At 46.2% G+C, this 27,352-nt stretch overlaps 1 long non-coding RNA gene across 2 annotated transcripts in view; it reads left to right on the top strand.

The window, feature by feature from the left end:
* LOC138292304 (uncharacterized) overlaps window positions 1-27,352 on the top strand; it is a 180,591-nt gene that overhangs the window by 42,089 nt on the left and 111,150 nt on the right. The window contains exons 1-2 of one of the 2 annotated variants that reach the window (XR_011202645.1): window positions 19,699-19,918; window positions 24,392-24,497. This is a non-coding gene — a long non-coding RNA (uncharacterized lncRNA). Of the gene's footprint in view, window positions 1-19,698; window positions 19,919-24,391; window positions 24,498-27,352 lie in introns of those variants that run through there. The other variant, XR_011202644.1, reaches the window with a different exon arrangement.

Here is a 27,352-nt window from a genome sequence, read left to right as displayed (position 1 = left end):
GTGTCCAGCTCTAGTTGCACATGCGATAAGTCGTGCACACCATGCACCCAGTAAGAACGTATTATGCCCGTGGGGCCCAGTAATATGCCTTTGGATCAGGTGCGTTGAGACCTCCCAAGTTGTAGGGGAGGGTTCAGGTCGTCCATCCCACTCTACGCTGTTTGCCTGCCCACGCTAAACGTATCATCAGCACTTTCAGCCTCTCGAACACCGCCGTGTGAGTATCATCGGGATGTTCAGAAAAAGGAACAAAAAACGTGGCAAGACTATCATCTTCATTATTGTCACTCGTCCAGTGAGTGAAAACAGTAGTCAGATCCAGTGCTCTATCACGTCTGCCAAACGCTGTATTGCCCTGACATAATTTTCCTGAAGAAATATTGTCGGGTCCATGTGTACACGGATCTCTAGGTATCAATTTTGTTGCTGGCGTGAGCACCACCGACTTGTCCCAGTTCATCCGGAGCCCTGCATGTCCCCCAAATAGCACCACTTCCCTCAATACTGGCATCAAGTTGCGGTCAGGGTCCCTGACATATGGTAGGATTTTGTCAGCGTACGTCGATATTATGAGGGTGTAATGCGGGAAACGCAACCCTCTGTGGGAATGATAACCTCTGATTGCACTTGCCAATGGCTCAGCAACCAATGCTTATAACAGGGGGGAGAGGAGCATCCCTGTCTGGTCCCTCTTTCTATTGAGATACGAGTGGTTATTATTCCATTCACTCTGATGTGCATCACTGGTCATGTATTTAGTACCCTGCCAAAGTTGAAGGAAGATTGTCGCCTACCCCTATGCGGCACAATACAGACTGAATGAGACACCATTGGATGGAATCAAAGGCCTTCTCTGTATCGAGGAAGACCGATACCACCTTTGTTTCCTGATCTAGTTGCTACATTGCCCCAAACAGCGTCCAAAGGTTAAACGTAAAATTGCGCCCTGGTATGACGCCTACCTGTTCAGTACCCACCTTAACAGGGAGGATAGGCGCAAGACGGTTGGCTAGAATCTTTGCAGTTTCAGTGTTACAGTTTCGTGTCAACATTCATGAGAGACAGAGGGCTATAAGAGGAGCATTGCTGCGATGGTTTACCCAGCTTCAGTAGCACTACCATTATTGCCTTCCACATTGTGGGCGGCATATAGCCATCTTCTGCCATTTCCTCAAAGAGTGTAACCAAGGGCCAGATTTAAAGAAAAGTGGCACAGCGCGGTGCTGCGCCAAAATTGGCAGCGCCGCACTGCATCACTGTAGAAACACAGGGATGCACTGTATTTAAGGGAATATGGCGTACTCCTGCGTTTCCCCCTGCGCTAGTGCTAAATTTAGCTGCCAGCGCCAACTGCAGGCATCCTTGCACCATTGTGGAAGGATGTCTGTGTTGAGGGGTATGATTGTTTGTGTGCACAATGCAGCACACACAGAAGTGCCAAAGAGTCATTTTCAAATTATTGTTTATGTGCAGGAAGAGAAACCTTCCCACACATAAACAATAATTTCTGGCATTTGATTTTTCTATGTGTGTGGCAGACTGCAGCACGCATAGAGAAAGCAAAAAACTAGGAGAAATAAAAGTATTCCTCCTCGTTGCGCCCTGCTAACACCACCCCAGAGGGTGGCGCTAGATTTTGGCGCTGCCTCAGGTTTACGAAATTTCATAAATCTGAGGCAGCATCAAAATGCAATGGGTGTTGCTGTGGCATGCCCACAGCAACACCCACTGCACGCCCCTTCTACGTACAGTGCTGCGTGGGAAGGGGCCATATTTACAAGGTGGCGTTAAGCTACAAAAAGTGGCTTAACGCCACCTTGTAAATAAGGCGCTGTTCTTAGCGCCACAGGAGTGTCACAAAAAGTGACGCTCTTGTGGCGCTAGGGTCCTATAAATTACGCCCCAAGTGTGGTATGAGTATATCTTGGTACGCCTGTAAGGAAATGCCTCCTTGGCATGCTTACCCCCTAACTTTTTGCCTTTGCTGATGCTAAGTTATGATTTGAAAGTGTGCTGGGACCCTGCTAACCAGGCCCCAGCACCAGTGTTGTTTCCCTAAACTGTACCTTTGTCTCCACAATTGGCACAACCCTGGCACTCAGGTAAGTCCCTTGTAACTGGTACCCCTGGTACCAAGGGCCCTGATGCCAGCGAAGGTCTCTAAGGGCTGCAGCATGTCTTATGCCACCCTAGGGACCCCTCACTCAGCACATGCACACTGCTTCTCAGCTTGTGTGTGCTGGTGGGGAGACAATGACTAAGTCGACATGGCACTCCCCTCAGAGTGCCATGCCAACCTCACACTGCCTGTGGCATAGGTAAGTCACCCCTCTAGCAGGCCTTACAGCTCTAAGGCAGGGTGCCCTATACCACAGGTGAGGGCATATGTGCATGAGCACTATGCCCCTACAGTGTCTAAGGTCTAAGCAAAACCTTAGACATTGTAAGTGCAGGGTAGCCATAAGAGTATATGGTCTGGGAGTTTGTCAAACACAAACTCCACAGTTCCATAATGGCTACACTGAAAACTGGGAAGTTTGGTATCAAACTTCTCAGCACAATAAATGCACACTGATGCCAGTGTGCAATGTATTGTAAAATACACCCAGAGGGCATCTTAGAGATGCCCCCTGAATACATACCCGACTTCTAGTGTAGGCTGACCAGTTCCTGCCAACCTACCACACACCAGACATGTTGCTGGCCACATGGGGAGAGTGCCTTTGTCACTCTCTGGCCAGGAACAAAGCCTGTACTGGGTGGAGGTGCTTCTCACCTCCCCCTGCAGGGACTGTAACACCTGGCGTTGAGCCTCAAAGGCTCACCCCTTTTGTTACAGCGCCCAAGGGCATCCCAGCTAGTGGAGATGCCCGCCCCTCCGGCCACTGCCCCCACTTTTGGCAGGAAGGCTGGAGGAGATAATGAGAAAAACAAGGAGGAGTCACCCACCAGTCAGGACAGCCCCTAAGGTGTCCTGAGCTGAGGTGACCCCTGCCTTGAGAAATCCTCCATCTTGAGTTTGGAGGAATCCCCCAGTAGGATTAGGGATGTGCCCCCTCTCCCCACAAAGGTTGAGACACAAAGAGGGTGTAGCCAACCTCAAGGACAGTAGCCATTGGCTACTGCCTTCCCAGACCTAAACACACCCCTAAATTCTGTATTTAGGGGCTCCCCAGATCCCAGGAAATCAGATTCCTGCAACCTGAAGAAAGAAGAAGGACTGCTGACCTACAAGCCTGCAGAGAAGGAGGAAGACGACAACTGATTTGGCCCCAGCCCTCCCGGCCTGTCTCCAACTTCAAAAACCTGCTCCAGCAACGCATCCGACAGGGACCAGCGACCTCTGAAGCCTCAGAGGACTGCCCTGGACTACAGGACCAAGAAACTCCCGTGAACAGCGGCCCTGTTCAAAACCAGCTACTTCTTTGCAACACAGAAGCAACTTCCAAGGACTTTACGTTTCCCGCCGGAAGCGTGAGACTCTACACTCTGCACCCGACGCCCCTAGCTCGACCTGCAGGAAACCAACACCTCAGGGAGGACTCCCCGGTGACTGCGAGCCTGTGAGTAACCATAGACGACCCCCCTGAGACCCCACAGCGACGCCTGCAGGGAGAATCCAGAGGCTCCCCCTGACTGAGACTGCCTGTAACAAGGGACCCGACGCCTGGAACCAACACTGCACCCGCAGCCCCCAGGACCTGAAGGAACCGAATTTCAATGCAGTAGTGATCCCCAGGCGACCCTGTACCTAGCCCAGGTGGTGGCTGTCCTGAAAAGCACCGCCCTGTGCCTGCCTGCACCGCTAGTGTGACCCCCGGGTCCCTTCATTGTTTCCTACCTGAAACCCGACGCCTGCTTTGCACACTGCACCCGGACGCCCTTGTGCTGCTGAGGGTGTATTTTGTGTGCCTACTTGTGTGTCCCCCAGTGCTCTACAAAACCCCCCTGGTCTGCCCCCGAGGACGCAGGTACTTACCTGCTGGCAGACTGGAACCGGAGCACCCCTGTTCTCCATAGGCGCCTATGTGTTTTGGGCACCTCTTTGACCTCTGCACCTGACCGGCCCTGAGCTGCTGGTGTGGTAACTTTGCGGTTGCCTTGAATCCCCAACGGTGGGCTGCCTATGCCCCAGGACTGAGACTTGTATGTGTTTTACTTACCTCCAAAACTAACCTTTACTTACCTCCCCCAGGAACTGTTGATTTTTGCACAGTGTCCTCTTTGAAAATAGCTTATGGCCATTTTTACAAAGACTGTACATGATATTGTTTTCATTCAAAGTTCCTAAAGTATCTAAGTGAAGTACCTTACATTTAAAGTGTTTGATGTAAATCTTGAACCTGTGGTTCTTAAAATAAACTAAGAAAATATATTTTTCAATATAAAAACCTATTGGCCTGGAGTAAGTCTTTGAGTGTGTGTTCCTTATTTATTGCCTGTGTGTGTACAACAAATGCTTAACACTACCCTCTGATAAGCCTACTGCTCGACCACACTACCACAAAATAGAGCATTAGAATTATCTATTTTTGCCACTATCTTACCTCTAAGGGGAACCCTTGGACTCTACGCACACTATTTCTCACTTTGAAATAGTATATACAGAGCCAACTTCCTACATTGGTGGATCAGTGGTGGGGTCTAAGACTTTGCATTTGCTGGACTACTCAGCCAATACCTGATCACACGACTAAATTCCAAAAAATGTCATTAGAAACTGATTTTTGCAATTTGAGCTATTTTTCTAAATATATAAAAGTCCTGCTAGGGCCTTGTGTAAGTCCCTGTTAGCATTTCTTTTAGAGTTTAAATGTTTTGTAAAAGTTTGGACTAAGTTCTAGAGATAGTTTTAGATTCTTAAGAAGTATCCCAACTTTTAGAGAAATAATGTCTAGCACAGAAGAGATGGTGGTGGAACTCAACCTTACCCCTTACCTGCATCTAAGGATGTCAGAGTTAAGCACTCTCTGTAAAATAAAAAATATAAAAACGGTATCAAACCCTATCAAAGTACAGCTCCAGGAGCTTCTGGCAGAGTTTGCTAGAGACCACCCCTCTGAAGACAACCTTACAGAGGGGGAAACTAGTGACCTGGAGGATAATTCCCTCCCTCCTGTCCTAGTTAGGGAGACCACGGTCCCTCAAACCCTGACTCCACAAGTGATAGTCAGAGATGCTGCTTCTCCCACAGGGGAGTCCAGCAACTCTGGAAGCATTGAGGGCAGCCTCAATGAAGATGACCTCCTGTTAGCCAGGATGGCCAAAAGATTGGCTTTGGAGAGACAACTCCTAGCCATAGAGAGGGAAAGACCAGAGATGGGTTTAGCTCCCATCAATGGTGGCAGCAACTTAAATAGGGTCAGAGAGAATACTGACATGTTAAAAATCCCCAAAGGGATTGTAACAAAATATGAAGATGGTAATGACATCATCAAATGGTTCACAGCTTTTGAGAGGGCTTGTGCAACCAGAAAAGTAAACAAATCTTACTGGGGTACACTCCTTTGGGAAATGTTCACTGGAAAGTGTAGGGATAGACTCCTCACACTCTCTGGAAAAGATGCAGAATCCTATGACCTCATGAAGGCTACCCTGATTGAGGGCTTTGGATTCTCAACTGGGGAGTACAGGATTAGGTTCTGGGGGGCTCAAAAATCCTCGAGCCAGACCTGGGTTGATTTTGTTGACTTCTCAGTCAAAACACTAGATTAATGGCATTGGTGTACATGATTATGAAGGGCTGTATAATTTGTTTATGAAGGAATACCTTTTAAGTAATTGTTTCAATGATAAACTGCATCAGCATCTGGTAGACCTAGGTCCAATTTCTCCCCAAGAATTGGGAAAGAAGGCAGATCACTGGGTCAAGACAAGGGTGACGAAGACTTCCACAGGGGGTGACCAAAAGAAAGGGGTCACAAAGCCTCCCCAGGGGAAGAGTGTTGAGACATCCAAGGGAAAAAGTAAAGGGTCTTCTACAGGGCCCCAAACACCTGCACAGGAGTGTGGGTCCAAAGCCTCTTCACAATCCTCATTTGGGTACAAGGGTAAGAACTTTGATCCCAAAAAGGCCTGGTGTCGCAGCTGTAGTCAGCACGGACACCAAACTGGACACAAGGCCTGTCCCAAGAAAGGTTCCACTTCAACTACTACTCAAGTTAGCACTGGAATAGCCAGTCTCCAGGTGGGATCAACAGTGTGCCCAGAGAAAATCAGGGTCCCCACTGAAGCTACATTAGTCTCAGAGGGTGGGGTGGACTTAGCCACACTAGCTGCCTGGCCGCCTAACATGCAAAAAAACAGGCAGCAGCTCTTTATTAATGGGACTAGATTAGAGGCCCTGAGGTATACAGGTGCCAGTGTCACTATGGTGACAGACAAACTGGTTTCCCCAGGACAATACCTGACTGGGCAAACCTATCCAGTCACCAATGCTGACAATCAGACTAAAGTACATCCCATGGCTATGGTAACTTTAGAATAGGGAGGGGTCACTGGCCTGAAACAGGTGGTAGTCTCTTCTGCTATACCAGTTGAATGTCTGCTTGGAAATGATCTGGAGTCCTCAGCATGGGCTGAGGTAGAACTCAAAACCCATGCAGCCATGCTGGGTATCCCTACACTGGTGTGTGTCAAGACTAGGGCACAGTGCAGAGCTCAGGGTCAGAAAGAGGTGTTGGAGTCTGGAATAATGGCCCAACCCTCCAAGAGAAAAAGAAAGAAGACTGGGGAGCCAGCTTCAGCACAGAAAAAGAAACAGAACCTCTCTTCTCAGGAAGAGGTTCTATCCCCTGAGGCTCCCCCACAGGACAAATGGAGTGGCCCTTACCCAGTGCTAGAAAAAAAGAGTGAGGTCACCTACCTGGTGGACCTAGGCACTAGCAGGACCCCCAAGAGGGTGATCCATGTTAACTGCCTGAAACTCTTCCATGACAGGGCAGATGTAAACATGTTGATGGTTACAGATGAGGACCAGGAAGCAGAGAGTGAACCTCTCCCTGATCTCCTCTCCACTGACCCTAAAGATGGCACAGTAGATGGAGTGATCTACTCAGACACCCTCTCGGGCCAACAGCAAGCTGACTGCAGGCAAGTCCTCCAGCAGTTTGCTGAGCTCTTTTCCCTAACCCCTGGTCAGACACACCTGTGTACCCATGATGTGGACACAGGAGATAGCATGCCTGTCAAAAACAAAATATTCAGACAGTCTGACCAAGTTAAGGAAAGCATCAAAGTGGAAGTTCACAAGATGCTGGAGTTGGGAGTGATTGACACTCTGACAGTCCCTGGGCTAACCCAGTGGTCTTGGTCCCCAAACCTCACACCAAAGATGGCAAGAGAGAGATGAGCTTCTGTGTGGACTACAGAGGGCTTAATTCTGTCACCAAGACAGATGCTCACCCCATTCCAAGGGCAGATGAGCTGAATGACAAATTGGGTGCTGCCAAATACCTGAGTACCTTTGACTTGACAACAGGGTACTGGCAAATAAGAATGGCACCAGGAGCAAAAGAGAAAACAGCATTCTCTACACCTGATGGGCACTACCAGTTTACTGTGATGCCCTTTGGCTTAAAGAATGCCCCTGCCACCTTCCAAAGGTTGGTGAATCAAGTCCTTGCTGGCTTGGAGTCCTTTAGTGCAGCTTATCTTGATGATATTGCTGTCTTTAGCTCCAGCTGGCAGGATCACCTGGTCCACCCGACAAAGGTTTTTCAGGCCCTGCAAGCAGCAGGCCTCTCTATCGGGGTATCTAAATGTCAGATAGGGCAGGGTACTGTGGTTTACTTGGGACACCTTGTAGGTGGAGGCCAAGTTCAGCCACTCCAACCCAAGATCCAGACTATTCGGGACTGGGTAGCTCCAAAAACCCAGACTCAAGTCAAGGCATTCCTTGGCTTGACTGGTTACTATAGGAGATTTGTGAAGGATTATGGATCTATAGTGACCCCCCTCACAGAACTTACCTCCAAGAAAATGCCCAAGAAAGTTAACTGGACCTTGGACTGTCAAAAGGCCTTTGACACCCTGAAGCAAGCAATGTGCACAACACCAGTTTTGAAAGCTCCAGATTACTCTAAGCAGTTCATAGTGCAGACAGATGCCTCTGAACATGGGATAGGAGCAGTCCTGTCCCAAACAAATGATGATGGCCTTGACCAGCCTGTTGCTTTTATTAGCAGGAGGTTACTCCCCAGGGAGCAGCGTTGGAGTGCCATTGAGAGGGAGGCCTTTGCTGTGGTCTGGTCCCTGAAGAAGTTGAGACCATACCTTTTTGGTACTCGCTTCATAGTTCAGACTGACCACAGACCTCTCAGATGGCTCATGCAAATGAAAGGAGAAAACCCTAAACTGTTGAGGTGGTCCATATCCCTACAGGGAATGGACTTTATAGTGGAACACAGAACTGGGACTGCCCATGCCAATGCAGATGGCCTTTCCAGGTTCTTCCACTTAGAAAATGAAGACTCTCTTGGGAAAGGTTAGTCTCATCCTCTTTCGTTTGGGGGGGTGGGGGGGTTGTGTAATGAAATGCCTCCTTGGCCTAGTTACCCCCTAATGTTTTTCCTTTGCTGATGCTAAGTTATGATTTGAAAGTGTGCTGGGACCCTGCTAACCAGGCCCCAGCACCAGTGTTCTTTCCCTAAACTGTACCTTTGTCTCCACAATTGGCACAACCCTGGCACTCATGTAAGTCCCTTGTAACTGATACCCCTGGTACCAAGGGCCCTGATGCCAGGGAAGGTCTCTAAGGGCTGCAGCATGTCTTATGCCACCCTAGGGACCCCTCACTCAGCACATGCCCACTGCTTCTCAGCTTGTGTGTGCTGGTGGGGAGAAAATGAGTAAGTCGACAAGGCACTCCCCTCAGAGTGTCATGCCAACCTAACACTACCTGTGGCATAGGTAAGTCACCCCTCTAGCAGGCCTTACAGCCCTAAGGCAGGGTGCCCTATACCACAGATGAGGGTATATGTGCATGAGCACTATGCCCCTACAGTGTCTAAGCAAAACCTTAGACATTGTAAGTGTAGGGTAGCCATAAGAGTATATGGTCTGGGAGTTTGTCAAACACGAACTCCACAGTTCCATAATGGCTACACTGAAAACTGGGATGTTTGGTATCAAACTTCTCAGCACAATAAATGCACACTGATGCCAGTGTGCAATTTATTGTAAAATACACCCAAAGGGCATCTTAGAGATGCCCCCTGAATACATATCCGACTTCTAGTGTAGGCTTACCAGTTCCTGCCAGCCTGCCACACACCAGACATGTTGCTAGCCACATGGGGAGAGTGCCTTTGTGGTTCCTGTGACCAAGAACAAAGCCTGTACTGGGTGGAGGTGCTTCTCACCTCCCGCTGTAGGGACTGTAGCACCTGGCGGTGAGCCTCAAAAGCTCACCCCTTTTGTTACAGCGCCCCAGGGCATCCCAGCTAGTGGAGATGCCCGCCCCTCCGGCCACTGCCCCCACTTTTGTCAGCAAGGCTGGAGGAGATAATGAGAAAAACACGGAGGAGTCACCCATCAGTCAGGACAGCCCCTAAGGTGTCCTGAGCTGAGGTGACCCCTGCCTTGAGAAATCCTCCATCTTGAGTTTGGAGGCTTCCCCCAATAGGATTAGGGATGTGCCCCCCTCCCCACAGGGAGGAAGCACAAAGAGGGTGTGCCACCCTCAAGGACAGTAGCCATTGGCTACTGCCCTCCCAGACCTAAACACATCAGTATTTAGGGGCTCCCCAGATCCCAGGAAATCAGATTCCTGCAACCTGAAGAAAGAAGAAGGACTGCTGACCTACAAGCCTGCAGAGAAGGAGGAAAACGACAACTGATTTGGCCCCAGCCCTATCGGCCTGTTTCCAACTTCGAAAACCTGCTCCAGCGATGCATCCGACAGGGACCAGCGACCTCTGAAGCCTCAGAGAACTGCCCTGTACTACAGGACCAAGAAACTCCTGTGAACAGCGGCCTTGTTCAAAACCAGCTACTTCTTTGCAACAAAGAAGCAACTTCCAAGGACTTCACGTTTCCCGCCGGAAGCGTGAGACTCTACACTCTGCAGCCGACGCCCCCGGCTCGACCTGCAGGAAACCAACACCTCAGGGAGGACTCCCCGGTGACTGCGAGCCCATGAGTACCCAGAGACGACCCCCCTGAACCTCCACAGTGACGCCTGCAGGGCACGGGTGCTTACCTGCTGGCAGACTGGAACCGGAGCACCCCTGTTCTTTATAGGCACCTATGTGTTTTGGGCACCTCTTTGACCTCTGCACCTGACCGGCCCTGAGCTGCTGCTGGTGTGGTAACTTTGGGGTTGCCTATGCCCCAGGACTAAGACTTGTAAGTGTTTTACTTACCTCCAAAACTAACCTTTACTTACCCCCCCCCCCCCTCCCCCAGGAACTGTTAATTTTTGCACTGTGTCCACTTTGAAAATAGCTTATTGCCATTTTTACAAAGACTGTACATGCTTTTGTTTTCATTCAAAGTTCCTAAAGTATCTAAGTGAAGTACCTTACATTTAAAGTGTTTGATGTAAATCTTGAACCTGTGGTTCTTAAAATAAACTAAGAAAATATATTTTTCAATATAAAAACCTATTGGCCTGGAGTAAGTCTTTGAGTGTGTGTTCCTTATTTATTGCCTGTGTGTGTACAACAAATGCTTAACACTACCCTCTGATAAGCCTACTGCTCGACCACACTACCACAAAATAGAGCATTAGAATTATCTACTTTTGCCACTATCTTACCTCCAAGGGGAAACCTTGGACTCTGTGCACACTATTTCTCACTTTGAAATAGTATATACAGAGCCAACTTCCTACAACGCCTTATAGAAGCCCACTGTGAGGTCATCCGTACCCGGTGCTCTACCCTCTGACATATCTCTTAGGGTGGCTTTAATTTCTCCTGGGTGTAGCAGGGCTAACAATTTCTCCCTGCGGTCTGCCATAAGCCACTTCATAGTGATATGGGTCTAGTAATCCATCACCACCTCTTACCGGTATTCTAAGTGCGAACAATACAGGTTTTTATAATATCAGCATAAAGAGCTCTGCCACCTGCCCAGTTTCTCTCAGAATCAGCCCACCCTCATCCTGGACCCGTAGTATCACATTGTACTTTTGTTTGTGGTGCATAAGGGTTGCCAACCTAGCCCCCCAGATGCTCACCTTCTCCGTACACTCGTGCCACTGCATATTTCCTGAGATGTGTCACCTCACTTTGGGCAACTTCCTGGAATTCCTCAATCTTTGCCTTGATACTGCTCATGACAATCATGTCACCCACAGACTCAAGCTGCCGCTCCAGATCTGCTATCTCCTTTTCTAGGTGCCAAAGCTGACCTCAGAGAGCCTTCAATACATCTGCGTGTTTTGCTATGGTGACTCCCCTAATACCCAACTCCTCCCTAAATACTACATCTAGGAGCGAATTAGGCAGGAAGTGCCAGGAGAACGCTGTTGGAGGCTTAGAGTGTAAGTGCAGTGTCATGATGATGGGGGAATGGTTCAAGAACGTGCAATGCAAGACCTCGCAACTGTGAATTTGAGGGGTCAAGCATCGCAAGAGCAACCAATAATCTATTTGTGTGTGTATGTCGTAAGCTGAGGAATAGTGCATGAACCCAGGAAACGCTGGATATTGATGGAGCCCCACATCTAGCAACCCTCCCAGTGCATTATCTCGTGAATAACTCGGGCCAACGCTGAAGGTCTCCTTGGGGGGCCTTTAGATCTGTCCCGGTCTGGGTCAAGCACACAACTGAGGTCCTTACACCATACCTGTGGTAAGTCGCCCCGTTACTGCAAGCAAGAGGCAAGTGAATGGTAAAAGTTTGGGTCATCATGATTCGGGCCATGTACTCCTAGTAAGATTATCATTAAGGCCCTCATAATGAACACAGCGGTAACAACCGCCGTGTTCATGCTGGCGGTCAAAACACTGACCGCCAGCGTCCCCAGATCCCCGCCGGCCAAATAACGAACCTTCCTGTGGGCCGGCGGGCGGAAACATTGTTTCCGCCCGCCGGCCCACAGGAAGACCTGGCCGGGACATTGACTGCAGCTCCACATGGAGCTGCCGCCAATGCCTCTGTGCGGCGGGTGAAGCTGCACCTGTCACGCAGATCACTGCCTGGAAATCAGGCAGTGACCTGCGCGACGGGGCACTGCACCGGGGCCCATGCACTGCCCATGCAAAGTGCATGGGCAGTGCAGTGGCCCCCAGGGAAGCCCTGGGACACCCCCTCTGCCAGCCTTTCCCTGTGGGGAAACCTGCCAGGGAAAGGCTGGAGGATTAGGAAACATTGTCCGAGGGTTAGCACGGCTGCCCTGTCGGATGATGTTTCCACCCGCCGCCAGGCTGCCTGACGGAGGAAGCCTATCGGTGAGTCACCGTGTTCATTATGTGGCGGGTTGGCCCGACATACCGGCTGGCGGTTTTACCCACGAACGCCGGCATGGCGGGTCAACCCGCCATGTTCATAATGACCACCTAAGTCTTCTATTGTGCATTTAACTATAACATATCTGCCTCCTGAATCTGCATGGAGCTCCTGCAGCCGCACCCTCGCTCCGCTATGAGACCAAACAAGGACTCCACTGGCATGTGATGTAAACCCTGCCTCACAGATCTGCCCCTCCATTCTGTGCTGTGTGCAAACCCTCTACTCGGCGCGATGCATTTCCTGTAGGATAGCCACGTCTACTTTATGTCTATGTAAATAAGCAACCTTACATCTTTTCCTGTTGTCACTGAGACCTCAGACATTCCATGTCAGCAGCCAAAGTGGTTTAGGTCTAGTAGGATGTGAGGTGTGCATATGCTCCCCGTGAGTCAGTTTGTGCCTTGTGGCAACACACTACCCATGATAATAGTTCCAACCAAGTGTACTGTGCAAGTATAAATATCTGCCATTAAACACTGAACACCCCATTTAGCTTGCTTCCCTCCCCCCATCCACATTGCTCTAGCCCCCAACTGGCGCAATTCCTCACGTACCCTCCTGACCTTTCCCTGATACCAGTCAAACAGTAGAATAAACCCTCTGAGTGGTGAACACATGGGGAGAGATGTTACAGAGACTTACCACCATCTCTCTGTGCAGTGTTGGCCAAAAATCACATTTTACCATAACATGCATCTAAAACATAAGAACTGTGCTATATATTGGGGCCTATTGCAGCTCTCGTAGTCTTCCCTTCCCATGTTGGAATTGCTGTTGCGCCTCTTGCACCTGTTGCGTGAAATCTCAGTGCCCAATTCACGGGCCTTCCTCAGAGCTGCATCCCTGTCCCTGTAATTAAGGAGTCGACCCACGATCAGACGGGGTGGGGCCCCCAGGACCAGGCGCAGCCCCAGGGTGAGGTGCGCTTGCTTGACCACAAACGTAGCTGAAAAGTTTTCGTGGCCCAGCACATCAGTGAGTAGATGTTCCACATAGCGCTCCATATTGTCTATATTGGTCGATTCCACTACTCCTACGATCCTTACATTGTTGAGCCTTAATCGGGCTCCAAATCCTCGGCTTTGGCTTGTAATGTGTGCAAAGGTTTAGCTATTTTCATCTGGGTGGGGGCTATCCTGGACTGCTCATCTTCTAACTCGGATATACGCCGCTCTACCTGATAAAGACACTTCACGTGTTTTTCCCATTGATTTTTGTCAGACTGTATTGCATGGACATCAGTATCTGTTTTATGACCGCCTCTGCCTCCAGTTCCGCACTCCCCCATCACACGTGAGGTCTGGCGCCAATGATCCCTCGTCTCTTGCCCTGGGGGACTTCCTCAAGTTGAATTGTAGCTTTGACTGTACTCTGTCTGTTTTCCCCGTATTGACACAGCCTGGTTACCCAACAGAATCAGTCCTGGTAGTGTGTTGCGTCTCGTTGTTTCAAGGACTCTCCCATCTCTGGCCACCTCTCTGTTGTCTCCCGACACAGTCCACACCTGTTCCGGCCAGCCATCAGCCTAGGGTCAGGGCCGCTCTCCTTGCTATCAGTGCCCAATAAGTATTGCAAGAATACTTGTGCACAGGGACGCAGTTCAAATTCCACGCAGTTAAAGGCACACAACACCACCTCCAGTGTGATGAATGGGCAGCTAGGCCACACCCGAATAAAAAATATTCTAGCTTACGCGTCAAGAATTTTCAAATCTATTAAGGACACGGAGGCGAGGATTATGCTGTCTCTTCCTTTACTGACCTTTCACAGCAGCCAATAGTACAACAGTTAAACAAAAAACTTCATATCCCATGACACACATGGTCACATATCACATGCACCAATCACATATCGTGACCTGAGAGTATAACAGTTCTGACCCACAACGTCACATCCTCTTTCTTTGTCCAACAGATAACAACTAAACCACATTCTTGAACTTCTTCTGTAGGTGAGGATCCAAAATTTTCTCCAACCTTCCAGATTCTGAAGAATCACTTCACCTAGGCAACTGGCCAAACCAAATATCCTACGGAATGATGAAATATCACTGTTGTTTTCCCCACAGATATCAAGATGAATAATCATGAATTCTTCTGATCAGATCCTAGGAGAAATAAAAATAAATAATAACACCTCCTACTAACAAATCTTTCAACGAGAAAATCTTTAAAATATACTTCCAACTATAATCAAGGGAGGGTCTAAAACATTTATTTAAAATACTCATTTGAATATCACTTATAATATCAATAATGGGTGGGATAATCCTCACCTCCGTGTCCTTAATAGAATTGAAAATTCTTGACGCGTAAGCTTGAAAATGTTTTATTCTATGTCAGGACCGGAGGCTCAGATTATGCTAGTTCAAAGCTGATTAATAACAATAGATGCAACATCAACAACAGGTTTAAAATAAAATTTACGAAAAGTACATTCAGAAGGCCAGTCAGTCGTCTTCATAATATCTTGCAAACTGTAACCTAAGACAAGAGATTTTGAGGCCATAGCTCCTCTAACAGAATGGCCTCCAAAATGATCGGTATTAATACCCGCTTCACTCATTAACCATTTAATCCACCTTGAGAGAGTGGCTGATGCAACTGGTTTAAAGGGTTTATGTAAGGAAATTAACAATTGACCATTCATGTTCTGTCTGAACTCTTCAGTTGCCAATTAATAGTCTTTCAAGCATTGTACCACACATAATTTTGAATTATCTGGATAGCTAGAGCAAGTTACTGACCTGCAATTAGTCTTGGTTCTTCTGGTAATAGAACATGTAACACCCTCAGGAGAGTATACTCTACCAGACAAGTCCAAAGCCTTGACATCCGAAACCCGCTTGCAGGAAATCAAACACAGCAACATTGTCAACTTCGCTGAAAGTTGTTTGCGTGATAAAAATGTATTGCTAGGCCAGGAATCTATAAATTTTAACACAATATTCATGTCCCATAACATCTTATATTTGGCCTGAGGAGGATTAGAAAAACGAATACCTCTCAATAACTTACAGATAAACGGGTGTTCGCCTATTGGTTTGCCATCAATAGGTTTGTGCCCAGCTGAAATAGCTGACCTGAAATTATTAACAGTCCTATAGGCCAAGCCTGATGAAGCTAACTCTGCTAAAAAATTAAGATTCAAATCAATACTTGTCTCCAAGGGATTGATACTCCTTCCATTACACCAACTAGACCATCTGCGCCATGCAGAAGCATATGTCTTGTGGGTACTAGAAGCCCAGGCCTGCTTGATAAATTCCTCAGCTTGCTGCGAAATGCCTGGGGTTTTCCAATTTGTCCTGAAACCAGCCATGCCATCAACGAAAGATTCCCCGACAAAATCAGAGGATGTTGATGGCCCTCCGGACTCAACAATAGATCCTGACGAGGAGGAATGAGTAACGGGGGAGCACAGGCTAACTGGAGTGCCATGGGGAACCAGGGCTGAGACCTCCAAACTGGGGTCACTAAAACTAGGTCTGATTTCTGTCTCCGCATCTGGGACAGAACCCTGGGAATCAAAAGAAACGGGGGGAATGCATATCCCCGAAAAGGGGACCAATTCTGCAGAAAAGCATCTGTCAGTGAGGCCAGAGGGTCCGGCCTCCAACTGAAGAACCTCGGAATCTGGCAATTGAGACGAGAGGCAAAAAGATCTACCTCGCAAGGTCCCCACTCCTGCATTATCTGTTGAAAGATAATCGGATTCAGCCTCCAATCGCTGGCATCCATCAGGTATCTGGAATACCAGTCCGCCACCTTGTTCTGGGATCCCGGTAAATATTCAGCGACAAATAACTAACCTGTGGTTCAACCAATAATGCCAAAACTCCTTGGCTATCTCCGCTAGGACTCTGGATTTTGTTCCCCCTAACTTGTTGACATATCTCACTGCTGAGATATTGTCCATCCTGAGAAGGATGCAGCAGTCTGTCTTGAGAGGAGATAAACTCTTTATCGCAAAAGATCCTGCTAGGAGTTCTAGGCAATTGATGTGGAGAGATTGTTCCGTCGCAGACCAGCGGCCTCCAGTCACCACAGATCCGCAACGGGCTCCCCATCCCCACTGGCTAGCATCTGATTCTATCACTACCTCTGGATGGGCTCCGAAGATGGCCCTGCCGTTCCACGCCTCCATATGGTGAAGCCACCATTGGATCTCCTCTCTGACCTCTATGGATAACGGGATCAGGGCTGAGTAACTCAATCCTTGTCTCAGATATTTGAGTTTTAACCTTTGCAGAGCTCGATAGTGAAGGGGAGCTGGGAAGATTGCCTGAATGGAAGAAGCCAAAAGGCCCACCAATCGCGCAATGTTCCTTAAAGAAATAGTCGGACTGGATAGGGTTGACCTTAATTCCCTCTTTATATTGCGAATCTTCGAGGGAAGAATCAATTGAGCCTGAAGAGAGTTGATCTTGAAACCCAAAAACTCTATCACTTGAGTTGGATTCAACAATGACTTCTGTGCATTGATAAGGAAACCCAAAGCCTGCAACAGACTGATTGTCCAGTTCAAATGCATCTGTAAAGTCAATGGATCCTGGGCCATCAATAAGATGTCGTCCAGGTAAATGATCAAGCGAACCCCTTTGGTTCTCAGATTTTCCACTACAAGTCTCAACAACTTAGTGAAGCACCACGGTGCTGAGGATAGGCCGAATGGGAGAGCCGTGAATTCCAAAAATTGACCCTTCCATTGGAATTGGAGGAATCTCCTGTGAGGGGGAAATATCGGGATCGATAGGTAGGCGTCTTTTAGATCTAATCTTACCATCCAGTCTGTCTCTATAAAGATATCCCTTAGCATATGAATCCCCTCCATCTTGAAGTGTCTGTACACAATCCAAGAATTGAAGTCTTTTAAGTTCAAAACCAGTCGATGACCTCCTCCTTTTTTGTCTACTATAAAAATGGGATTGCAAAACCCAGCTGGGCGACGGGTTGAAAAAACTACAGCTCCTTTGTCTAATAACATTTGCACTTCTGCATCTATAAATCTCTGACTTTCGAGGGAAAAAATCATTTGAAGAGAAGGATTCAATTGGCATGGAGTGCTGATAAACTCCAGATGAAAACCTGAAACTGTCTGAAGGATCCAAGGGTCCCTGGAAATCTTTCTCCAATTCTCCACACACAAGCCCACCCTTTCCCCAAGAGTAACCTGAGAAGGGTGAATAAGGCTTACCAGCGTAGGATGCATCCTGAATCGCACCTTGTTGGCCTCTGCGATGTCCTCTACGAAATCTAGGTCTACCACCTCTGGAACGAGAGGGGTAGAAGGTGGCATCGGATTGATCACCTGCCCAGTTACCTCTTCCTCAAGGGTAATAGTTTTGGGGACTTGAAAAGGATCCCCGGCCAGGCATTTGTCCGCCATAACGTCCGGCCCTGACAAAAAGGCCTTGTCTAAAGACTTTTTTGAGGGACGATTGTGCTTTATCGAGGGTGGAAAAGGTAGAACAAAATTTAGCTAACTCCTTAATAAAGGATGAACCAAATAGAAGACCTTCTGCAGATAGACCCGCTTCTGATGAGGCTAAATCTTCAAGTTTAGGGTCCATGCACATGAGAATGGATTTTCTGCGCTCAGCCTAAATAGCACAGTTACTGTTGCCTAATTGGCATAAAGCGCGTTGAGCCCAACCCAGCAAGACGTCAGTATCAACAGGAATGCCTGATTCTTTAGAAACTGCTGCCAAATCCAACATTTTTGTCAGGGGGCCCGACAAGTCTAGAAGTTTATCCTAACAAGAACGCCAGGATCTATCTAAACCTTTTTTAGGATCTTTAGAAGAAAAAAAATCAGGAATGTAACCATAGTTGGATCAATCTCTGGTGTAGCAGCTACATTGTTCTCTGAATCAGGTCTAGGACATTCTGCCTTAAGGCGAGTGCGCACTTCCTTATCACAACTCTATCTCAGATTAGCGTGTACATATTGCGCAACTTCTGCGGAAGGGAGCCAATTGGAGGATCTGGGGTGAATTATCTCTGAGGGGTCAAAGTCCAGTAAGTGAGAAGTAGTACTCTTTTTCATCTTTTTACTGGGGCATGGAGAAGTCAGGTCATCCAAATCCTGATCAGAGGAGTTACCTGAAGTGGAAGAATTATTCAAATTGCTATAATTATGCTACTCAATACGCTTCTTGCGTAGTTTTTCAAACACCTCAGCGTGTATATCCTCAGAAGGATCCTCGCTTGCGAGATTCTTTGTTTGAGACTTGGATTTTGAGGATACTTGAGGATTACTTCCTTCAGGGACAATAGGTGTCTTGTCTGACATCCAACCTTGAGAGTGGGCATATTCCAATAATTGCCCCGAAAATGGGCCCAGCGCTCTCACCAAGGCATCATTCACAGACTGTTGCACTCTAGAGTCAAGTGCCTCCACCAAATTAACTTCCAATTGGTTGTCTGTATCATCAAGGTAATACCCAGCATCTTGGTCACTCCATTGAGCCATTGTACAACTCAGTGTATTGAATAATTCAATCCAAAAATAAAGGGGGAGTGAAAAAAACCCTTACAGGCACTCAGGATGAGGTAGGGAAAAGGCCCTAGATAATAAGTGGAGGGAGCTGCCTGGTAAACACTCTAGGCAGAGCCTTATTAAAATTTTACAACCCAGAGAATAAACTGGGCGTCAGGGATACGCTTTTGGAGCCTGTCCGCTAGTTCAAACCCAAATTGCTCTCACGCGACTGAATCAACGAGCCGATCTCTAGAGAAACCCCTGGGAAGAGATCGGCTCGTAAAAAGCGCGCACGTCGAGCAAAGTCTGTTAGACCAACACAGAAGACAGACTACGCGATGCGCGGGTTAGCGCTCCCGCTCCACATCCTTAATTAAAATATCGGGCACATTCAGAAACAGTTAAATATAAACAACAAAGCGCGCGGAATCGCAGCGCTGATTTTATAAAAGAAAAGAGCAAACAATCAATGTATTATAAACACAATAGACGGGAGAAAAGATAGTAAATCACTTATCTGCTGTGAAGCAGCAAAGAAAGAGGATGTGACGTTGTGGGTCAGAACTGTTATACTCTCAGGTCACAATATGTGATTGGTGCATGTGATATGTGCCCATGTGTGTCATGGGATATGAAGTTTTTTGTTTAACTGTTGTACTATTGGCTGCTGTGAAAGGTCAGTAAAGGAAGAGACAGCATAATCTGAGCCTCCGGTCCTGACATAGAATTTCACCTTACTCCCTGCTCCAGCTGAAACCACCAGTCTACACTCGGGCCTGAAGTCTGTGTCAATCTTCTGTAATGACCGGGCCACTGGACTTCACATATGCCACCCGTGCTGTCGACACGATCCAGTAATGCTGCTCCAAATACTATCTGGCTTCACTATATCAAGGTTCCAAATTGTCCCAACCCGTCATCCCCTGGGATAGCCACTGGTTGTTCGCAGCCGCTCCTTGCCGATTGGGCCTTATGGGTACGTAGTGCTTCTTCACTCTGTGTCAGGTGTGTCCTCTGGTCACTCGAGGCCGCGGGAGCCCACGCATAACTTACGGTCTTCGAACTGTGCTTTTCCCGCGTGGCAGCGTCTCCCGCGGGGCCAGCCAGCGCGTTTCAATGCGGTGCTCCTGCTCTGGGTCAGGACGACCTCGCTGTGCCTGGCTGACACCTCTGCGTCGTGGTGCGCCCCGGTTCCGCAGGCCGTTCCCGAGCCCCTGCCGCGCCACCACTCTGCTTCTCATCCAGATTTTTACACCTCCTTTGGGGCCACCAGCACATGCGCCTCACTACTGAGTTTCTCATCTGGGCTGCGAGCGACCCCGCTAGGAGCGGCTGATGCCTCAGCCCCGATTCTGCCCACCGCCCCGTAGGATGCCTGTTAGCCCGTGTCATCTCCATGCCACTAAGGCAGTTTCTGTGGCAATATCAAGCATCGGTCATGCCAGGGGGTCCCGCAACTGGCCCGTGGTGTGTGTGTTGGTGGTGGTGGTGGGGGGGGGCAGTGGGGAGGTTGGGGGGGGGGGGGGGATGATCCATACCTATTTTAGATGCCAGGATTATGTTGAATATTCAGCCGGCAGAGCTCCCGGCCTACATGGTCATTTGCAGTCGGGCAAGCTCCGCCCGCCCCAGTGAATTTAAGAACCACAGAAATATCCATCCAACAAATAAGGTGTGTTTCGTTTAACAAATAACACTGATTGTGAAACAGTCCATTAGCCCTCTCAATGCCATTTGTTACCCTATGTTTGTTAATTGAGTCAACGACATTTCGACCCAGGAAGGTAGCAGGCTCTCATCAGCACAGAGACAATGAGGGGAATATCTTGCGCCTGAGAAATAAAATGCCGCCTTTCGTAGAATATGAAATGCAAAGAACACGCAACATCAGCCATTCGGCTGCATCAGTTTAAACGGCTCCCCTATCCCTACGTCAGTTTGTTAGATGGTTTTCCAGGGATACAATGCTCTATGCCTGAGTAAGGTACCATTGTTTTAACTCACAGTGATACCCATTCAACTGTTTCCTATCGGTGGGCTGATGTCACACGTTCTTGGGACTCTGTGACAATGTTTTTACTTGTAATGTAATGATTGAAATGTGATAAAGGTTAATATAATCAGATGCTTTTCTGAGTTTTGAAGACAGGACGATAGCATTGAATGCTGAGGGTTAATTAACCTCACACATCCTTTATTGTTACTTCAAATGATACCTATGAGCGCCTTTGTTTAGTTGTGCAGTTACTCCCAGGCCTCATGGGTTCATGGGCAGCTCTTGTTGCTTAGCACACTAACAAATCTCAAAGCATAATTAAAAACTTGATACAATGTGACCACATAATGATGGGCCATTTCAATTGCATGGGTTTGCCCTATCCAGAATGTATCTACAACTGTCCCCCAAGTTGTCCACTCTGATGTATTAACCTGTTTTTGTTGTCCAGCATTAGAAATGTCTTACATTTAAGAGCTAAAGTTCATAGCTGCCAGGCTTTCCCGGTCCGTTGGTGATGGGTTGATCAAGTCCAGGCTTTTTTCTTTGAATTCTTGGGCGCTAGTCCTGTTTTATAATAGAGTAAACAAGTCTACAAGTCCCAGAATTCAGAAAAAAACTAGATTGGACCAGCACATCATGCATGGACCTGGGAAACTTGACAGGGTTGTACCATGCCAGTTGTTCTCATGTAATTTCTACATGAGAACAACTGGCATGGTTATGCCAGTGACTATTATGCATTAATCTTTTAATGTCACTCCATGCAACACTTGAAAGTACATTACATCATAAAGAAATACAATCTAGAATTGAACCATAGCAACACAAAAAAGGTCCATGAACAGAACGATTATCATCTTTTGAAAGCACCTCCTTCATAAGATAAGTAGCACTTTACTCTCCTTCTTTATACATTATTGTTTCAACCCTGTTCCATATTATTGTACCTTACTTTTATTTTCTTAACCATAGCAATTTCCTTATTCATCTTCATTTCCAATTTATGGAAACATTTCCCCCTGAAATTATATACCTTATTGGGATTACAATTTTCTTCAGTAATATTTACCAAAATAATTTGTGTGATACCTTCTGGTTTCCACTGCCTTTCATGCAAGAGCTTTTGACGAACTTGCACCACGCCTTGCTCCTGAGAGCTTAATCTTCGAGCCATGCCTTATGTGCCTGGGCCGCGACTCCTAGCGTTTTTATGTGCTGGGTTGCGGCTCCCGCTCACCTTGAGTCTCTCCCCTCTCACAATCTATATTGGACCGCAGATCCAGCTCTCTCCGCTCCCTAAGCGTCTAGGAAGGGTTTTCAGAAGCGTATGGAGGACTTGAAGAAAGCACAAACCTACGGCGACACTCTTGCAAGATCGCCACCATCTTGTTTTGGAATTCAAGATTTTTAAGGGACTAGAGTGACTGGAAACTGATTGAGGAGTAGCACTGAAAAATATTCCAAGTTTGGATCTATTTGCGAGCAGACTGACTTTTCAACTGAAGAAATACTACAGTAGGATGCCAGACACATATGCATTTCCACCCATTGCAATGATCCACAGAGTTCTTCAGGAAGCGAGACAGAAGAAATGTTTCCTTATTCTAATGATTCCATTTCGTGTCTCACAAGCGTGGTTTCCAATGACTTTGGAACTCGCTTGTGACATTCTATCTAGGGTCTGTTGAAAGATGTAGATAGAAGGGAACACCCGCTCGTCCAGAGAGGGACTTTGAGCCTTCTTGCATAGAAGGTGTCAGGTGATCTGTTAAGATGTCAGAATTTACGGGATGAGCTGCAGAGTTCCTTGAGGAATCTTGGGCTCCAGGGACACGATAGAGATATAAAGGAATTTGGAAGATTTGGGTACGATGGTGCTTGGAAAGTTACTTGGAGTCCGTGAGGCCTCCTTTAGCTGAGGTGGTACATTTTCCAGATACAACAATTTGGTAGCCGTCTGAGTTATAGGACTATTAATTGTTACAGATCTGCTACATCTGCTGGTCACAGTATGGTTAACGGTAGGAGTGTATGGAAGAATGTTTTGGTTTGTCGTGTTCTAAAGAGCATCAAGTTAAGAAGATCCCCCAGACCAAGGTATCAAACTTTGTGGGATGTCAGTCTGATTCTTACCTTGTTTTCGGGTGGGCCAGGTTACAGGTATTTAGAACAAAGAAACTTACCATGAAACTTGCGTACTGACTATATTTAATCCGCTTGTCGTATAGTTTTAGACGTCAAAGCAGTGGAGGTAAATAATAGAATTTATGATCCCTTTAGGCTTAACTTTAATATTACTAAAAGAACAAAGACTATGTCTGATGCTATCTTTTATCCTAGATATGCCCCATGCAGAATATTGTGCGCAGTTGATTGCATGATGAAATATGATTCCCATATGAATGAGTTTCGACCTGATGGTGTTAATCAAATAATAATCTCTTTTGAGAAACCCTTTCAAGCAGTCATTGCAACAACAATTGCTAGATGGATGAAATGTACCATGCAACAAACTGGTGTTGACTTACAAAAGTGTTGTACACATTCATTAAGAGGCGCTTTGGCTAGCCAAGCCATTTGGAAGAACATTATGAAAAGGGCTGATTGGTCTAATGCTGCTACATTTTCTAAATATATCAAACACCTCTGATGTGATTTTGGAGGGCTACCAACATGCATAATAGTAGCCTCTGGTATTGCAATGAAATAGTGATTCTCAATATTTGAATCCAAAAATAATCTGAATTTCTTTAAAGACACGGAGGCTAACATTATCTCTCCCACACCAGTTAGTAAGTTTAATTAACAAAAAAAGAAAAATTATTAAAATGAAATGAAAGAAGGTTAAAAAATACACTTTTGACATTCAAAACAGTATTTATACTTTTAATTAAAGAATGTGATTGAACTACTTTATTTAATATTTAATAATAACTTTTATTCGGTATGAAACAATTCATCCATTACAATAAATAATCTTCAATACATTTGTTAAAATTAGCAATAGAACCATAAATAATAAGAACACCCATCAGGAGTAAAAACATATATAACCACATACGTAAAAACAATAAAATAGAAGGATTCATTCTAAAAACTCTACATTGTTACGCCAAGTAATAGCTCCCTTCAGGAATGATCCCAGCCCCTTCCACACCAATACATCTGAGGCCATCTGCAGCCACATAAAAGCCGGACGATATTGCACAAAACCCTTGGGCTTTAGGAGAGGTAATAGAAAACGAGTTCTGAATGGTGCATAAAAAACACAAAACAAAGTAAAATGGGGCAAGGTCTGTTGGGACACCCCATCACAGGGGCAGGGTCTAATACATTTGTCCCCATACTGACCTAACGGGAAACACAAATTACTTCTAATGATCCCCAAACGGAAACGGGTTATGAGAGACCTTTCCCTCACATCCTTAATCTCTTTATTTGTTTGTACAGGTAGACCAAGGCACACAGAGAAGTAAAAGTTCAACAATGTTCATGGGATGAAAGTAGAGCCCAAGTACAACGAATCCAAAGGCGAAGAGTAAAGCGATGATTCCGGGTAGGTGTTAAAGGTAGAGTCTTTATTCACAGGTTTAGGTTTGTGTCGTCTTACAGGAAACAGCCAACACGTGTTTCGTCACACAAGTGACTTTATCAAGGCTGTGAAGAAGTAATAAAAATATACCAATATATACAGTTGATCTGAATATATGAGATTTATAAAATTTTACAATGTATGTTAAACCCGTAATCATCAATGAAAAAGATGCATGCGTGATTAGATGCAAGTGAGAAAACAGTCATGTGGCACGGCAAAAAATGGATGCTGTTATGTTGATCCAAACACAAGTGCGAGTAAAAGCAAAGACTGTGTGCAGTGAGTTCGGTGCGACGCGTCTATTTTGTATGCCTACGAATATGGTGAATATATCGTGAAGTGAACCCAAACATCAGTAAGATAGAAAGCAAACAGGTAAGGTTACCACAGTGACAACAGTGATTATGTTGGTAGAGTAAAGTATAGTACCATATGAGAAGGTTTGGCCCGAGAAAGCGCTCAGAGAGAGTGGCAAGGTAGCCAGAAAGGGAATGAGTTCAGAAAAGGGGAAAGAAGAGGGGGAGGAAAACGTGATGTGGGGTAATATAGAAATTGCTACAAAGGTAAGTCATGGAAAACCATACCTGGGCCCGTCCGGCCAGAGGCACAAGAAGACAGTAAATTCAGTAAATGTAGAAATGAAGATTTCCAGTGGTCGAGTATACAGTGATATCAGAGCCCTGATAAGCCCAAAAAGTGACCTAATTGGGTAAACAGAAATGTTATCAAAGAGGTTGTAGGGGTTGGAATCTCCAAAAAAGGCTTGCGGCGTAGAATAGTTTGAAAAATTAGATCGAAAAAACTCGATTGCTGGTAAGGCACAATGTTGCGCTAATATATAAGCGCGAGGTAATATTATCCATGCCCTGAAAAAATAATAAGACTGAGCCAATATAAGGCATTAGGTGTCAGCGTGTCCGTAGACTTAAAGTGAAAGCCGGGCAGATTCATCAACATTAAACACTGGAGTCAGCCTCCGTTGCATAAGAGTAGGTAACAACACCTTGGAAAGTAAAAGCAAAAAGCTTGCTTGTATGTCAATTGAATATGCCAATGACCGAGTTGTAGCGTGTACGAAAGTCGGTTTGCATACTACTATTTATCTAAGTATGGTGAGTGGAAAATAATGAAAAAATGAAACAGAACCCCCCAGTAGTATGAGCCACGTTGGGAGGGTCCCGATTATCTGAACGTTGGTCTGGGAGTATCTAATTTGGCGAAGCGAGTCCGTAGCTCAACGACGCGCGTTTGTTTTGAACTCAATCAGAACGTGTAGAAATAGAAGAGGGACTAGGCTAAAAGTTGTAGGGAGGTAGGTGGCTAAAAACACGGGAAGAAGGAAGGGAACGTAGGCGGCCATATTGGGAAGGATACGAAAGCGTTAGAAATATAGTAGAAAAGACCGAGAGATGACTATAAAAAATGAAATTACAGGAAAGAATATGATAGAACAAGTCAATATAAGTGGACCGACAGAAGTCAATGTAAGTGGACAAACAGAAGCAGTGAAGAAGGGAAAGAGGATAGTATGTAATGTAGTTTTAAAGAAGTGAGGATAGTTAAAGAGTGTGGTGTGTGTAAAACACCGAGAGAATCACCCGACAATGTGGAAACGTATGTGTATTAGGGGATTGATACAGTTAAGGAAAATAAAGAATATATATACAGCCCGTGAGTACTGCTGAGCTGTGTAGGAAACAAATTGTGTACAGGTGTCATGTCATCTAGGGTGGTTATTCAATATTAGACATAGAGTAATGTAGTAAAAGCAACAGCGAAACACATTGGAAGAGTTTGTAAGTTCCGTGGTAATAGACAAGATAGGAAAAGCAATTCATACTGATGGTAGACACAACAATGTTGAGATATTCCAGGCCAGGTTTCTCTGAGTCAATCAAAGCATAGGGTGCAGTGTGTACATAAATGTGGTCACTTTCTGTGTAGAGCCGATGCCAGGATATGGCAATGCGCAACAAGTATTGTGAAAGTTACAGTCATGTATATTACATAGTACAAACAAAAAAGTAATAAACACAGAAACATAGCATTGATGGTAAACACATTTTACGTGAGGAAAAAATGCAGTTCGTGGTCAGTGTTGAGTCCAAACTCAACTGCACGGAGTTTGAGAATCCATTTGGCCTCGCACTTGCGGAGGTCCCTGGTTCTGTCACCCAGTCTAGGTGATCCTGTGACCTGAGCAATTCCGTGAAATTTGATGTTGAGGATGTCCCTCTCACCATGTGAGGTGTTGAAATGAACAGCCAGCGGGTATGCATTGTTGTTTGTTTATCGTGTACTTTCTTTGGTTCGATTCCTCTAACAATTTTCTTTCTCTCAGATAATTCACTGTAATTTGACTCTTCTGACTGCGTTTTTCGTATTGGCGGTTTCTTGAGATCCATCTACACTAAGAGAAGAGAACAAGTTTTGTTAAACAAGTCGCACATTTAAAGAGGACAATTGTTCTGTTCATGTGTTGCTATGGTTCCACGCAGCATTATAAGATTAATGCAGAATGTTAGCCTCTGTGTCTTTAATGAAATTCAGATTCTCTTGGTACTCAAATCTCGATAATCGCTATTCTCATCCACTCCCATTTTTCCCGTGTGGATTCTGGTACATGTAGTTCACTTCACTGAAAGGTCTGTTGCTGTAAACTCCTACCTTACATGGGATACTTGGGGAATACCAGAACTTCCATTTGTCAAGGACAAATCAGCACTCTCAAATGCAACATAGTACCCAAAATATCTGATCACTGTTGCTTTCCTTGGACTTTAACAACTGTTTAAAGTACATGTAACCAGCAGGGG

Source organism: Pleurodeles waltl, chromosome 4_2 (genome assembly GCF_031143425.1).
Source record: "Pleurodeles waltl isolate 20211129_DDA chromosome 4_2, aPleWal1.hap1.20221129, whole genome shotgun sequence".
Lineage (NCBI taxonomy): Eukaryota > Metazoa > Chordata > Amphibia > Caudata > Salamandridae > Pleurodeles > Pleurodeles waltl.
This window is presented reverse-complemented; position numbering and strand designations above follow the sequence as displayed.